This window comes from Notamacropus eugenii, chromosome 1, assembly GCF_028372415.1.
Source record: "Notamacropus eugenii isolate mMacEug1 chromosome 1, mMacEug1.pri_v2, whole genome shotgun sequence".
NCBI classification, from domain to species: domain Eukaryota; kingdom Metazoa; phylum Chordata; class Mammalia; order Diprotodontia; family Macropodidae; genus Notamacropus; species Notamacropus eugenii.
Window position 1 is genome coordinate 316,624,602 of NC_092872.1, and position 17,125 is coordinate 316,641,726.

At 40.8% G+C, this 17,125-nt stretch overlaps 1 pseudogene; it reads right to left on the reverse strand.

Annotated features, from left to right (window-relative positions):
- Positions 1–12,071, reverse strand: part of LOC140517270 (serpin B6-like) — a 38,146-nt pseudogene extending 26,075 nt beyond the window's left edge.
- Positions 12,072–17,125: the final 5,054 nt, after the last annotated feature.

The window sequence follows — 17,125 nt, forward strand, 5'->3', positions numbered from 1 at the left end:
GGTCTCTCTACATGGGTGCAGAAGCTGTGGCCCTAAGGTCACCTGTGGCCATCTAGGTCCTCAAGCATAGTTAGAGTCACACTTGAGGACTGAGAGGGTCACACGTAGCCTCAATTCCGCAGGTTCCCCATCCCTAATAGAAATTCTTAGATAAGTCAGGCAAGGTTGCAGCTGAAAGGAGCCAGAGGGAGTGGGTGGGAACTGGGGAAACCCAATCTGGAGCTGAGCCCAGGAGCTAGGAGAGAAGGCCTGAGGCATACTAACTAGCAAGGATCTTTAGTGCTCAGTTGAATGTTTCAGATGTTTAGAGAGTAAAGCTTGAGCAACACTATATACAGCATGCCTGCCTTCATTAATCAAAAGAGCAAGGGCACCTCTGCCTACAGCCTTCTGAGCCTACACTCCAGCGTCAGATGAGGAGGATTAGCTGTGCTGGGAAGGCAGGGTGTGGTTGGAAGAAGAGTTGGAAGCATCTCTATGCATCATTTCAGATGGAGAAGTTTCTTCTCTCTGAGATGGGTGGTGTTGTTCAGTCATTTCAGTTGTGTTCAGCTCTCTTTGACCCTATTTAGGGTTCTCTTGGCAAAGATGCTGGAGCAGTTTGCCATTTCCTTCTCCAACTCATTGTACAGATGAGGAAACTGAGGCAAACAGGGTTTAAGTGACTTGCTCAGAATCACACAGCTAGTCAGCGTTTGAAGCTGTATTTGAACTCAGGAAGATGAGTCTTTGTGACTCCAGGCCCACCTCTCTATCCACTTCACCATCCATCTAGCTGCCCCTAAGATGGGTAGTTTCATCAATAATCATTTATGAGCCAAGAGCTTTAGCAGTGATCTCATAATATAGCCTCTACCTCCTGTTTAAAGGGACAGGGCTGACAGAATATCATGAGGAGTCCTTGGGTTGTGAGAAAGTAGTGGGCTAGGGAAATGGGTAAAGGCAGCTTGAGTACAAAGAAGGACCCTCCTTGAAGAAGTCTTTTGTCTTTGTCCCATGTGTGTCATTTCCCAAGCTGCCAAACTAGGCTTTCTGTGTTTTCAGCATAGGTGGGATAATCTGTTTCCTTTGCATTCTGTGCAGCTAGGGACAGCTAGGTGGAACAAAGGGTAGAGCTCTGGGCCTAAAGTCAGGAAGACCTGAGTTCAAACTCAGCCTCAGACACATATTAACTGGATAAGTCATTTAACCTCTGTTTGCCTCAGTCTCTTCTGGAGTCAGGGAGATTCATTTTCCCTGAGTTCAAATCCAGCCTCAGACCCTTACTAGCTGTGTGATTCTGGGCAAGTCACTTAACTCTGTTTGCCTTAGTTTCCTCATCTGTAACATGAGCTGGAGAAGGAAATGGTAAACTACTCTGGTATCTCTGCCAAGAAAATCCCAAATAGGGCCACAAAGAGTCAGACACTTGAAACAACAACTTCAACTGTAAAATGGGGATAGTAATAGTACCTGTCTCTCAGGGTTGCTGTCAACATCAGATGAGATATTTGTAAAAGTACTTAGCACAAAACTTAGTACATAGTAAATGCTACATAAATTCTTATTCTCTTTCTTTCTCTCCTATATCCCTCTTGCACATCTTTGGTCTCAGGGAACCAGATATCCAACTGAGTCCCAGCTATTCATATATAAAGCACAAGCTTTTAAACTTCAGTTTCATTGTGTTGACATTAGGTTGCCCTCTATTACAGAGGTATTTGGCATTCAACTGAGTTGCAGAATAGGGTGTGTGCAGAAAATGGGCACATACATTGAAGGCTGCCTGGGAAGGGAACTTAGTGAACCCTGAGAAGAAGAGAAAGTTATTTTTTTCCCACCAAATGTTCCCACAAAAAAACAGCCCCAAGGCCGAGCTCCCAAAAAGATACAGAGAGGCAAAGAATGTAGCTTCATCCTGGGCATCTGCCTTTGGCTTGCTCTCATGATGAGATAATTACCAAGCCCCTCCACAAACTGGAACATGAGATATGTTGAATATGAAGTTCAGTGCCAAATGCTTTTCTGATGAAGAGTAACATGATGTCAGGATCCTGAATTTGAAGTCTAAGAGTTTAGACTGTGTAGTTGGCACAATAGCATGTTTAACTATTTGTTGTTGTTATTCAGTCATGTCCAACCCTTCATGACCCCATTCATGGTTTTCTTGGCAAAGAAACTGGAGCAGTTTGCCAGTTTCTTCTCCAACTATTTTACAGATGAGAAAACTGAGGCAGACAGGGTTAAGTGACTTGCTTGGGGTCACACAGCTAACAAATGCCTGAGGCTGGATTTGAATTCAGAAAGATGAGTCTTCCTGACTCCAGGCTTGGTGCTCTTATACATCAAAGGTGGATAAGATAGCAGAGAAGATGAGCAGAGAAAGAAAACTGGAAGTTCATTAGGTAGAGAAAGAGGGTCAGAAGAATGAGATAGAAAACAAAAAACTGTGGGAGGCAAAAAGAGGATTGTAGGGGCAGGCATATTCAGAGCCCACATATGGCTCTTTCCATGTTGTATTGGTTCATATCAGCCAGCAGGAGCAGCAGCGATGCTGCTTTCTAGATGATTTTCAGGCTGAATGCATTACAGCTAGCAGAATCATTGCCAGTCACCTGACCACCACAATAATAAAGCCATTCTGCCCCAAGGAAGACAGAGGGCATTGTATATAACAGCTTGTGGCTCCAGTAACCCACTATGCAGCTTGCCTCTCTAAAAGAAAGGATTGTCTTAGGTAACCTCTACAGCCCCCGGATTGCAGGCCTGCACACCACCAACCAACCCATACCCATTCCCCTCCTCCCTCAATGCAAGTGTAAGGAAAAATGACAGCTCTCCCTTATACAGAATCCCATTCAGCCATCTTGTAGGTCCTCAGTCATCTTTTCATCCAACAGATTCAAAATGCATTTCTCTTTAAAGTTGCCCACTAATCTCTTCAGAATACCTCCCTAGGATTTATCATCTTGAACTCAATGCCCCTCTAGGCATCACAAACTCAGCATATTCAAAAAGAGAACATATTTTGTTTATCCCCCAAATTCTCTCCTCTTTTGAACTTTCTGATGAATGTTGAAAGTACCACTATCTTCTTGGTTACCCAGGCTCACATATGACCTGGGTGTCATTCTCAACGTCCTCAACTCATCTCACATTTCCAATCCACTGCCAAATCCTGTCATTTCTATCTACACACTGTCTTTTGAAGACATCTTTCCTCTTCCCTCCCTCATACAGCCACAACCTTAGTAGAAACTTATCACTTTGTCCCTATCCAAGTATAATATAACCTTCAAATTGTTCTCTCAACTTCAGTTTTCTTTCCACTCCACTCCATTCTTATACTTGGTGACTGACAGATTGATTGCAAAACACAGACTGAACTCATGAACCAAAGCTAAAAACATCAGAGTGAGATAGGATAAGGAGGAGAACTAGGCCAGAATTAGGTACCTTTAGAATGAGCTGAATGAGAGCAGGGATGAATTCCTACCTAATCACTATCATGGCCACAGATTAGGAAGGTGAAAACTCAGACATTAAATGACTTTCCCAGGGTCCACACATGTAGTAAATTCACAATATCATAGATTTAGAGCTGGAACGGACCTTTGAGGCCACCTAACCTAGTTTCCTAAATTGAAAAAAAAGTCAAAAGAGGTTGGGGCAGCTAGACAGATAGTGGATAGAGTGGCCAGCCTGGAGTTAGGAAGACTCAACTTTCTGAATTCACATGTAACCTAAGATATTAGCTGTGTGACCCTGGGCAAGTCAGTTAACCCTGTTTGCTTGAGTTTCCTCATCTGTAAAATGAGCTGGAGAAGGAAATGGCAAACTACTCCAGTATCTTTGCCAAGAAAACCTCAAATGGGGTCACAAAGAGTCAGACGTGACTGAAACAACTGCATGACAACCAAAAGAGGCCAAGTGGTTAGTGATTTGTCCAAAGAAACTCAGGAAGTAAGGAGTAAAATCAAGATATGAACTCAGGTTCCTTGACTCCAAATCCAGGACTATTTCAAACACTCCACACTAAATTTCTCATTATGCATAAGAAGATAGTAGAAAAAAATAATTCTCTTCCCTTGTGGGGTCTGGCTAATGAGACCAAATTTAGTTGTATATGGAGCATCAATGGGCTTAGGAGGCATCTTTTCTAGCACAGAAGGCTATTTGAAAGATCCTTCTTCTGTCCACTTCTGTGGATGCAGGCCAGGCAAGTGATTACAGTCAGAGACAAATGAAAAGCAGCTCATTTGCCTGCATTTTGTTTTGCCTCCCAAAGGTTCTATCTCTTATACTTATGCCTTCATTTAAGGACCCTATTGAGTAAACTGCAGATTACTACTCTTCTGTAAAATCTTCAGTCTCCTAGAAAGCAATGATTTTGCATTAACATCCGTAACTTCCAAATAGTCACTCAAATAAACTTCCAAACTCTCCCATCTGCACACCTCTCCTAAACACCCCAGTACTAACTCATCTAAGAAAAATAGCCCTGTACCTTGCTTCAGTTTACTAGGAGAAGCAGGAAAGTATGTGAGCCAATGCCCAACTCTTACTGAAAGCTAGATTGGCTGATGTTTTCGTTTTAGCCCTTCCCCCATACACACAGAGGCACCATATAGTCCTATTATGCCATGGAAACTATTCACACACTCTGCACAGTTCACATGGCCTCTGGAAAAAAAAAAAAAGAGTTATTCTGTGACTGCCAAGAGCTACAGTTCCACCAATCCTGACTAAACTACCAAAGCAGGATCTCTTATGAAATAGGGCCCATCTAAAATCTCAGAAGAAATTGCTTATGTTAGTCGTCAAAGTCCCCAATTACCCCAGCCCACAGTGATCTCTCTCTCTCTCTCTCTCTCTCTCTCTCTCTCTCTCTCTCTCTCTCTCTCTCTCTCTTCCTTGCTGTCTCTGCCTCCATCTCTCTTTTATTTTGTTTCTCTATCTCTATCTTTGCCTGACTCGTTCTGTCTCTCTATTTATCTCTCTTTCCTTCTTTCTCTATCATTTTCTCTCATCTCTGTCTCTCTCTGTCTCTTATCTCTTATCTTTCTCCCTGTGTCTTTGTCTCTCTCCCTCTCCCTCTTTTTCTCATTGCCTGTTTCACTCATTGGGCACTCGGTATACACTGCCTGACATTGTTATTTAGTAGTATTCTATCTCCCCAACTAGACTGTAATCTCCTTGAGGGCATGGGCTGTGATTCCTACTTTTTTGAATTCTCCAAAGTGCCTTGAACATAATCATCACTCAATAAATACTTGCTGATGAAAAGCACTAGCTTTTATGCAGGCCCAAGAGAAAAGGATAGCTAGGTGGCAGAGCAGATAGAGTACTAGCCTGGAGTCAGGAAGATTTGGGCTCAAAGTTGACCTCAGACACGTACTAGCTCTGTGACCCTGGACAAATCACTTAACCCTGTTTGCCTCAGTTTCCTCATCTGTAAAATGAGAAGGAAATGGCAAACCCGTTCAGTATCTCTGACAAGAAAACTCCAAATGGGGTGATGAGGAGTTGGACATGACTGAACAGGAGGAAAGGACCAAAGATGCTGATGAACTACTCATGTTTCCGGCACCTTCAAGAGCAGCATCTTCCTCCTGTGTTTCCTTTGTTTCCAGCTTTGCAGTATTCAGGTCCTAGTTTTTTTATGCTAGTGTAGCCATGGCAGCTAAATATTAGCACCTCGTGAATTAAATCAATTCCATGGAGTGTAGGAACGACTTGTTTCCATCAGCTTGGTTGAGAGGTGCTATAGGAGAGCATATGAATGGAGAGAATGGATAGAGTGATGCAAACAAGAGAACATGCTCAAACTACCAGATAACTAGATCAGAACCGGCACACAGAGTCAGATAACTCCCCAGGACAATGGTAGCTGAAGGTACTCCAAGTTCCTCTATGGTAAAGATGGTGCAAATTAACATAAGGCCGAGGGCTTATAAAAAATTGAGTAGATGTAGAAGAAAGGAGGAATTGAGCAAGGAAGATTGGCTTTTTTAGAGTTGACAGGGACCTAAGAAGGCTCCTTGAGTTCAGAGACTGTCTTAGCTTTTGTATTTCTATCCACAGTATCTAGCACTATGCCTGCCACATAGTGTGTGCTTAATAAGTCCTTTTAGATTTACTGGTTGTTTTAGTTCAAGCCTTCATTTTACATACGAGGAAGCTAAGGCCTACAAAGTTAAGTGACTTGCCCAAGGCCACATGGATAAATCATAATGACATAATAAGAACTTAACGTAATATTCTCATAATGAGAGGCAGTGAGGTATAATGGATAGCACACCAACCTCAAAGCCAGGAAGACCTGAATTCAAGTCCCTGCCTGCAACATATATTGATTGCGAGACCCTGGCCAAGTCAATTTACTTCTTAGTGTTCCAGGAAACTCTAAGACTAGAAGTTGTAGATATGAGGACAATTTGCATTGGTAGAGGGAGTTTTTTTACCTTGGTTATCATCCCTATTATTATACATGGCATTTGTAATCCAAATTAAATTTGGCAAAGCACTTTATGTAGATTTTCTCATTTGAGCTTCACATCAACCTTATAAGATAATGATACTAGGATAAATAGACTAAACAGCAGTCATTTTCAGTCGTGTCTGATTCTTTATGACTCCACTTGGGGTTTTCTTGGCAAAGATACTGGAGTGATTTGCCATTTCCTTCTCTAGCTCATTTTACAGATGAAGAAACTGAGGCAAAAGGGGTTAAGTGACTTGTCCAGAGTCGCACAACTAGTAAATATCTGGAGCAGGATGTGAACTTGGCTCCCTCTGGACTCTGGGACTAGTGCTCTATCCACTGCATCACCTAGCTGCCCAGAAAACTCACTATTATCCCCTTTATTGCCCATTTCTCCAGGATAGCCCATAGGTATAGATCTAATTGTTAAAAATTATTTCCCATGATTAAGCCAACATCTTCCTGCTGGTATCATCTATTTATCCTAGCTATACCTGTGGGGACCATGCAGAGGAGATTCAATCTCTCTTCCACATGGCAAATATTTGAACAATATTGTTTCCATCGTTGTTGTTTGTCCTTTGTTCTTGGAGAGGTCCATGACATCAAGAAAGTAGTGCCATGATTTGCAAGTGACTTGGATTTAAGTGATTTAAATCACCAACCTTACTTTCTCTTTCATAGCCATTTGAGTCAAATGGCAAGATGTAGATCAGGATGCTATTGTAGTGCCTTCCTTAAGGCTTTCCCAGTTCCTTTAACTGAACTTCTTAAGACATTGTTTTGAATTTTTCAGTATTTCAGAATATGGTCCCCAGAACTGGACATAGCACTTCATATATGTTCTGACTAGAATAGAAAACAAGAGAGCTATCACTTTCCCAGTAGGATTTTTGGCTCCCATGTTAACACTGCCTATTCATATTCAGCCATGAGACACTCTATATATCTTTTTCATGGTTAGACCAAATATGAGATAATTTATCTCAGTACCAGTCTTTCCAAAGGAATAGGAAGTCTAGGTATGAATCATTCCAAATCTACAGGTTTTTGTTGATTTTTACTTTAATTTTCTTTTTAAATATGGGTTCTTTTTGCCTCTCCGAATGCACCAACCCTTCCTTCTCAAGAATAATTCATTATCTTATCTTCAAGACTCTAGTCAGCTGCAAGCCTGTGTATCTAATGATTTTAAACACTGTTATCTCACTCCTTTTTGCCCTTCCTGGCTCCTAATTATTTCTCTTCAGTTTTCTTCTTTCTTGTCTTCTTGTCTTCTCCTTGTTTTCTGCACCCTAAGTCATTGCTTTTAATCTAGTTACCAAATTTGATTACATCCTGAAACCCTCAGCAAAGCCTTTCCAAGTGAAACCATCACAGAGTCTTCACATTGGATTGACTTTCGCTTTAGTATATGTGCGTGCGCGCGCGCGCGCGCGCGTGTGTGTGTGTGTGTGTGTGTGTGTGTGTGTGTGTGTGTGTGTGTGTGTGTGTGTGTGTGTTATGCCCTTGTTAGGAAGAAAGACTTGGAGGGAAAAGTAAACATGGGGAAAAAAACCCTAAGATGCCTCATATCTCAGACAAGTAATTTCCTCCTCAAATGCTATATTCTTAGAGAATAGGATAGGCTAATGCGGCAGATTGTGAGCCTTCAGGGCAAGGACTATGTCTTCACATGTTGAAATACCCAATGCTAAACAAACAAGAATGTGGAGAGGTAAGAAACTGGAGAACAACCATTTGTGTTAAGGGACAGGACTGGATTTGTTCCTCTTGAGATGACCTAAAGGTCTCTCTCTCTCTCTCTCTTTCTCTCTCTTTCCCTCCCTCCCTCTCCCCCTCCCCTTCTCTCAGCCACCATCACCTCTTTTCCCCACTCCACCCATATTTACGTCACTAGCCTCTTCCCCTCAGTTATAGGAAGCTGATTCAGGCTCATAGTGAATGAGCAAAGCAGCCCTTATGCTTACACTACCACATGGATATCATTCAAAGGAAATAGAATGCTCATACCATGACTTTGAAAGAGGGAAGGGAACTTGTGGGAGAAGAGGAAGGAAGGATATAGAAAGACAAGAGATGGCAGAACATGCAGGATGCTATGACAGTGAAGGACACCTCTTTCTCTGTTTGATAACATTTTCCTGGTCAAGTTAGGTTATTCACAATGATCTGACCCAGGGGCCAAAGCAAACCAAACATTGTACTGAGAGTTGATTCCAATAATTTTCTAGGTGAGCTCTTTGATTAAACTGGTGACAAAAAAGACCTTAAATTGCTTAGTTGTACCAGATTAATCAAAGACTTTGAGTATCTCTGTTCATTCAGTTTTTCTTCCTTACTCATGCTGAAAGTCAGGAGTCCTGAGACCGACTCACCCAAGAGATCTGGATTTTTGTCTTAGCTCTGCCAGTAAAGACCTTATGGTGTGACATTGGACCAAATCACTTCTGGATCTCAGTTTCCTTATCTATAATATTAAGTGCTTTAAAGTTTGAAAAAAATATATATATACATATGTGCATATATGCATGCATACTTTACATGTTTCCTTATATGTAGGAACTATTTCGAATAGTTGCTGCAAGGCTCAAATAAGGTTATATATTATGTATATTGTTAAATTATGTATACATATGTGATTTAAAGGTATGTTAAATATAATAAATGTAAGTACATAACATGTACATATGTTTATAATCTCATTTGACTCTCACAACAACCATACAAAATAGTTCCTACAAATATTGTTATCATACTCATTTTACATATGAGGAAACAGTCTCAGAATGGTTAAGTGACTTGCTTATGGCCATACATAGTGAGTATTAGAGATGGGAATAAACTTGTCTTTCAAACAACATGCCCAGCACACTATTCACTATTTCGTGCAGAGGCAACTATATGACTTTAAGGGAAAGGGGAGGAGGGGAAGAGAACAAGCATTTATTAGGCATCTACTATACATCAGGCATTGTGCTAAATTCTTTATAAATATTATCATGCTTAATACAACAACTCTGGGAGGTAGACACTATTACATTTTACAGTTGAGGAAACTGAGGCAGGTGGAAGTTAAGTGACTGTCTCAGGGTCATACCGCTAGTAAGTATCTGAGGCAGAGTTTGAATTCAGGTCTTCCTGACTCCATCACTGTGCTACCTAGCTGTTGGTTTTATCTCTAAAGTTTCTTCTAGCTCTACAAGTCTGTGGACTTAGACTTTTGGCTTCAGACTAAATACAAGATAATCAGCAGGATGACCTCGTTGTCACTCATATTACTGGCTGCTGAAATGTGGACATGACTGAAAGACAAATCTCAAGGGGACCGAAAGGGATTTGATCACCTACCTTGCTGTAGACAGCTAGTGAGTAGGATGTAATTTATTTTCTCATATAGCACTGAGCACAATACCCAGCAACCTACCCCAGTGTCTTGCACATAGTAGGTGCTTTAACAAATACTACTGGATTGAAAAATTTCTTACCTTTCTAGAGTTTATGGAGGTCAAGTTCCTATACTAAACTAAATGTGAGGCAAATGCTCATGAGAAAAGTATGCGTGAAAATCCGTTTAACTCCTTTCTGGTCACAGTCTTAGTATTTTCTTTTTAAGGAACAGTGCTAGGAAAGTCAGACAGTACAAAGGCTTGCAGTTTAGCTATGCCATCTAGAGGGAACATCATGAATCTCTAAGAATCATGACAAAAGGGAAGGAAATTATTAAATTTCTTTTTTTTTAAGCACCCAGGACATTGGCAGACCTAGCTAAGGGTTGGGGGAAAGGAGAAAGAAGAGTCATGGTCTTTGGTTATCGTACAAAAGGTTGCAACAAAATAAGTCTCTAGTCTAGATGTTAAGAGTGAGTTCAATCCTCACCGGAGTTCAATCTTCTGGCCACTGAGCATGTGGTTCACCAAATCATTCTGTACTAGGACTAATGGGAGAAACTGAGGGAAGAAAATAAAGGGTCCTTGATATGAGAAACATGAATAAATGACACAGTCTCTCTGGGCTTTGGTTTCTTGATTTAGAGCTAGCCCAGCCTGCTCTTCTTTCATGAGGAGGTTAAAATGATCAATTGCCCCAAAGTTCAGGATAGAGTTCTCTGACTTTTTCAGTACTTTAGAAAAAATAGTATAGTTAACAAAGTAGAATAAAAATAGAACACTGCTCTGACACAATATAGTTGGGGCACATATACATATACTTATAAAGAGACAAATGGACATGCTTAGAACATACAAGTGGAGAGATATACATGTGGCCAAACTATGCCTGTGGAGGGGCATACACATGGGAACACATGATCAAGGCACATCCATGGAGAAACACCTCACATCTCTGATGCTACGGGTTCAACAGTAGTGCTATCATTATGCTGCTACCTCTGAGACATGAAGTGCTGCCGAATAGGCTCCTGTGTCTCCTCATTCTCAGGGCTGCTAAATTGTTCTCTGCTTTTAGCTTTTGGGTTCCCTTTCTTCTGGTCACTGCCTGGCCATCCCAGCTCCTGCCTGTAGGTGTGAGGGTGAGGGAAGTTGTAAGGTTAAGTTCATAATGTTTCAGGCCTTTTCAGTTCTTTGTGTGCCTTTGAACCTACAATCTCATCTTTCTTGCCCATTTCAAAGAGAAAGACCTGTGGCGTGGATTTTATTCCTAGCTCTTTCAAGTCAACAAGCATTTTTAAATGTCTGCCATGTGCTAAGCACTGGGGCTACAGGCAAAGGCAAAAACATTCCCTGCCCTCAAGGACCTCACAATACAAAGAGGGTCTGGGGAGATAATGTGCAAGTAACTACGTACAAACAAGACATAGTCAGCATAATTTATTGCTAATCTCAGAGCGAAGGCATTAGTGTTCAAGGCAACTAGAAAGGGCTTCTTGCAGAGGGTAGGATTTTAGCTGGGACTTGAAGGAACCTAGAGAAACTAGGAGATGGAGATGAGGAAGGAGAGAATTTCCAGGCATGGAGGACAGTCTAGGAAAAAAAAAAGGTGGAGGTGGGAGATGGACTGTCTTGTGACTTTCTTCCTCTTTTAAAAGGAGTTCTTTCTGGGAGCGGTGGTGCACATCTGTAATCCCTGCTACCAAGGAGCCTGGAGGATCTCTTGACCTCTGGAGTTCCAAGCTGCAGTGGGTCGATCTGCTTGGGTGTTTGCACCATATCTGTCATCAATATGGTGAGCCTCTGTGAGTGGGGTTATTTGAAAATGGACAACATGACCCAGGTTGGAGAAGGAAGAAGTCAAAGCTCCCTTTCTAATCAGCTGAGGAACTGAACTCATGAAAGGTCACTGTATTTCTAGCCTAAGGGTCCCAGGGAGATCCAGTCTCAAAAAAAGAAAAAGAAAGAAAGAAAAACAAATTAACAAAAAATCCCAAATGGAAATGAAACTAACTCAGAAAAAGGCAAAGAAAGAAGTCATAGCAGTCCACTAGGAAGACATATCACAGAGCATGTGTAGTGGGTATCCTTTAGGTGCTCTTCCCTCTTCACTCTTTTTAGAGCATACTCAGTAATCATTACTGGTGACTATACCATAATTCCTGGAGACCTGTGGAAATCTGAGCACTAACAGGTATTCTCTGCCTGCTACCAGCCATGTATGACTCATCTCTAAATTGAGGGCCCCGCCACATCATTACTGGTTGCTGAATCAGAGCCATGGATAAGCTTTATCTCTCAGCTGGCCCCATATAACCATGAGCACATGTTCTGTCCCTCTGGATAGAGCTATCTCCCTATTCTCATGTTCCCTTCTACAACTGGGTGACTGAGCAGAAATTTTGAGATGGATACATCTAGATGACCTTAGGAGTTTTAGAAGTCTATGAAGTCTAAGAAGGCCAACGAGGCAGCAGCTACAGTGACCACCAGAGTGTGGTTGACAGGATCTGGCTAGTGCCAAGGAAAGAATCAATATGAGTGACAGACAAAAAAATAGCCAGATTGTTAGGATGAGGCTTACTACCAGCCTCCCAGCAGACCAGCACTTTGTAACCTGGCTATAAATTATTTTTTGGAATTTTGTTGAAATTGTTGTGCTAATGCATATTTTTGCTTATCACCACTTTTCATATGGGAATAAAATGATCTGTTGGGTATATGATGATGTATGTAGTGTATTGGGTATCTCCTTCACTTCCCTTTCCTCACTTAGGAAGAAACCCCAGACTAGAACTCAAAGTAGACCTGTCCCCAGAGAAGCTGGATTTAGGGTAATGAGTCACTGAATATGAGAATTGGAAGGGTCTACTTCCCTCACCAAGAAATCAAGTTTCCCAAAGAGTTGAACCTTTTTTAGCACTGTGAGCATTTTCAAGTTATAATTGACCAGAATTGCAGAATGGGGATTTCACACAGCCCAGGGAAGGAGAATATGCACAGTATATACGCTTCATGTAATATATTTGACCTTTATTTTTCTTAAGTAAGCTTCTCCTAAAAGTGGATGGTGGATGATTCACAAAAGAGAAATAGGGAAACCAAAGTTGCAGGCTTAAAGAGTTTTAAACTCACTTAATGAGGGAGAATAGTAACTTGATTAAACTTTAATAAAATAAAGTAGCATATCAAAATTTTAATATTACATCCTGATGAATTTGAGTCCATTTCCTAGATATCTTGTAAATGAAGCCTTTATCAAAGAAACTTGCTGTGGAGACTTTTCCCAATTAATTATTTTCCTTCTAATTTAACCTACACTTGTTTTGTGGAAACTTTTAAATTTGTGTATTTAAAATTGTCCATTTAATTTTCTGTCATCTTCTCTATTCCTTATTTGGTCAGGAATTCTTTCCCTATGAATGGTTGCAAAAGGTATCATCTTTCTTCGTTTTTTATTTGTTGTAACCTTTTAGAAAGATTTATGATGTAACCTTTTAAACAGATACCTAAGGCATGTATCTATTTGGAATATTGTGGTATATGGTTGAAAATTTTAGTCTAAATCTGATTTCTGCCAGATTGCTTTCAGTTTTCCCAGCATCAGTTTTTGTCAAATAATGAGTCCTCACTCAAGCAGGTGGATTTTTTGGGTTTATCAAATACTATGTTACTATTTTCATTTGCTTCTGTATCATGTGTACCTAATATGTTCCCCTGGATTTAAATCTTCCTAAGTGACTTTATTCACAGCATTCAAAACTTCTCTGTTTGTTGTAACCGATAGTTCCACATATGGATGGTGTGGTGGTGGCTGATGGAGCACCTGTGTTTTCTTTGTGTTAATTATTAGGCCAAAATTAGCACAGACAGCAGAGAATTGATCCATACTTTGTTGCATCTCAGCTTCAGAGGCTATATTGAGTGCACAGTCATCTGCAAACAGAAAATCATGCACCAACACTCCCTCCACTTTGGTCTTGGTTTGTAGCCTTTTCAAATTGAAGAACTTACCACCAGTACGGTAGATGACCTTGAGGTTCATCCTCATCGAAAGCATTTGTCAACATACCTGAAAACATCATGCTAAAAAGCACAGGAGCAAGCACACAGCCCTGTTTCACTCCATTAGTGACTGAGAAGGCATGAGAGCATTGTCCATTATCCAGAACCCGGGCAAACATGCCATCATGAAATTGATGTATAATATTGATGAACTTCTCCAGGCAACCAAATTTTGACATAATTTTCAATAAGCCCTCATGACTAACAGTGTCAAAGGCCTTGATCATATCTACAAACATTGTGTACAGACCTCTGTTCTGCTCCTGGCATTTCTTCTGGAGTTGTTGGGCAGCAAACACCACATCAACTATTCCTTGGCCCTTTTTGAAACCACATTGGCTCTCAGGTATATGACCATCTTCCAGGTGAAGGATCAACCTATTAAGGAGGACTCTAGCAAGAACTTTGCCAGCAATGACTAAGAGAGAGATCCCCCTGTGATTGTTGCAGGACAATCTATTCCCTTTACTTTCATAGAGATGGACAGTGGAGGCATCCTTGAACTCCTGGGGGATAACCTCCACTTGCCATATAACCTGAAAAATTTCAGTCAGCTTTTGTATGAGCAGTGGTCCCCCTACCTTGTAAATCTCAGCTGGAATAGAATCAGCACCAGATGTTTTGCCACATGAAAGGAGTCTAATGGCCCTCAAAACTTCTTCTTCAGTTGGAAGTTCAGGTAAGGAGGGATTGATTTCAACCTTAGGTAAACAGTCAGTGGCCTCAGCATTGATTGATAGAGAAGTTTTGAATGCTGTGAATAAGTTCACTTACCTCAGTATACTTTCTAGGGATGTACTAAGTATACTTGGTATACTTTCTAGAGATGTACACATTGACAGTGAAATTGATGCATGCACTGCCAGAGCTAGCTCAGTGTTTGGGAGGCTCTGAAGAAAAGTTTGGGAGAGAAGAGGTAATAGACTGACTACCAAAGTGAAGGTCTATGGAGCCGTTGTGCTGACCTCATTGTTATATGCCTGTGAAACATGGACAGTCTACCAGTGCCATGCCAGGAAACTGAATGGCTTCCATTTGAACTGTCTTTGGAAGTTTTTGAGGATCACCTGGTAGGATTAGGTATCAGACACTGAAGTCCTTGCTTAAGCTGAACAGCCAAGTATTCAAACTATGCTTCAGACAGTGCAACTCCGATGGGCTGGCCACGTTGTTCGAATGCAAAATGTACACTTGCCAAAAAGACTATTTTATGGAGAACTTGCATGGGAGAGGTGATCACATGGAGGCCAGAAGAAGTGATCCAAGGACACTCTCAAGAGAGTGGGACACAACTGGCACAGGACCACTCAGCATGGCGTGCCCACATCAGAAAGGGTGCTGTGCTCTTTTAGCAAAGCAGAATTGAGACAGCACAAAGTAAATGCAGGATGCGCAAATTTGGGATATCCACCCCAAATATTCACATGGACTATCTGTGCCCAACCTGTAGTAGAGCATTTCAAGCTCATATTGGTCTAATCAACCAGTCAGACACACTGAAATTTCACTTCATCGTGGTGATGTCATTTTGGTCCTCTTCGAAGATGGACACCAACCAGCCAAATCTTTCTAACTAGTACCAAATGTTTTTATGATTACTGTTACAGTATAAATCGATGTCTAAGAACACTATTTTCCCCTTGAGATATGGTACTGTTAGCCTCTTTTCTTTCCCTTCCCTCCCCACCCCTCAATTATTTTCCTGAAGATACTCTATCTAGTTTCTTTGGCAAAATCTAGTGAGACCAGTGTTGTTTTTCTCCCCCCCAGCCAAAAATTCTCACTCACCTGAAAATCACCTGAAGATATACCAGATCACATTAATATTAAATATAATGAACAAATCATAATGCAAAGCATCCTATGACTGGCTGCTTTAAATAAGAAAACAATGCACCACTAGCAACAAAAATAATAATAAAAGTTAAAAGAAAATTAATACATGTACAACTCATCCAAAAGTACTGATTATAATTCCTCAATGAAAACCACATCTGGCTATATTCTATTTTTTCTGCAACATCAGAAATTAGTCTAATAAGAGTTTATAAGAATTAGAATGGATCTCAGGGGCCATCTTCATTTTATGGATGATAGAATTAAGGTCCAGAGAGGTTGTTACTTACCTAAGGTAGAATCAGAGATAAGCTTTGAAACCAGCTCCAGAACTAATGCTCTTTTCATTGCACTACATTGTGAAACAGATCTGGCTCTTTTGTGACCTACTGACCTTTCTTTATATATACTAAACTTGTTTATGGTATGGAATGACATCATCCCTGAACTTTACAGATTGTCTTTACAAAAAAACATCTCTAGCAACATGGTATATAGTACATAGAGAATGGACTTGAAAGTCAGAAAGAATGAGGCTGAAGTCCCACTTCTGACATATAATGACTACGCAACCCTAAGTAAGTTACTTAACTCAGTGCTCTAGGTAACTCTAAAACTTGAAATTGCAGAAAAGGTTCTAACTTTCATTGGTAGAGGGAGAGCTCTCATTTAGGAGTTGCCTATTATTTTTTTCATTCATGTCTTCATGACCTCATTTGGGGTTTTCTTGGCAAAAATACTAGAGTAGTTTGGCATTTCCTTCTCCAGCTCATTTTACAGATGAGGAAACTGAGGCAAACAGGGTTAAAGGACTTGCTCAGGGCCACACAGCTGAAATTACAGGTCCATTCCCTAACATTCTCCTTCTACAAATGAGATTTTTGGCAGAAAATGCATGGCAGCTGGGTTCGATCTCCTTTCTGTGTTTGATTGTAGGTTGTAGCGCAGGGTTCCTTACATATTGTCTTCTTCATTGGAAGCATCACCTTCTGAGCTGTTAGGGACTGCTAGGTGGTACAGTAAGTATAGTGCTGAGCCTGTTGTTAAAAAGACCTGAGTTCAGATCTGGCCTCTAACATTTACTAGCTGGGGACTCTGGGCAAGTCACTTCATCTCTGTCTGCCATGGTTTCCTCAATTTTGAAATGGGAATAACTAGCACTTATCTCCCAGGGTTGTCATGAGGATCAAATAAGTTAATATTTGTAAAGTGTTTGGCTCATAGTATATGCATAATAAATTCTTGTTTCTCAGATGGTCTAGTTATAACTGGTATATAGTATCTTCTCCTTAAAGTCTGTTTAATTAATTATATTTCATTTGTGGAAATCTAACTAATTTCACATGGACAATAGACAGTTTCTATAAATTGT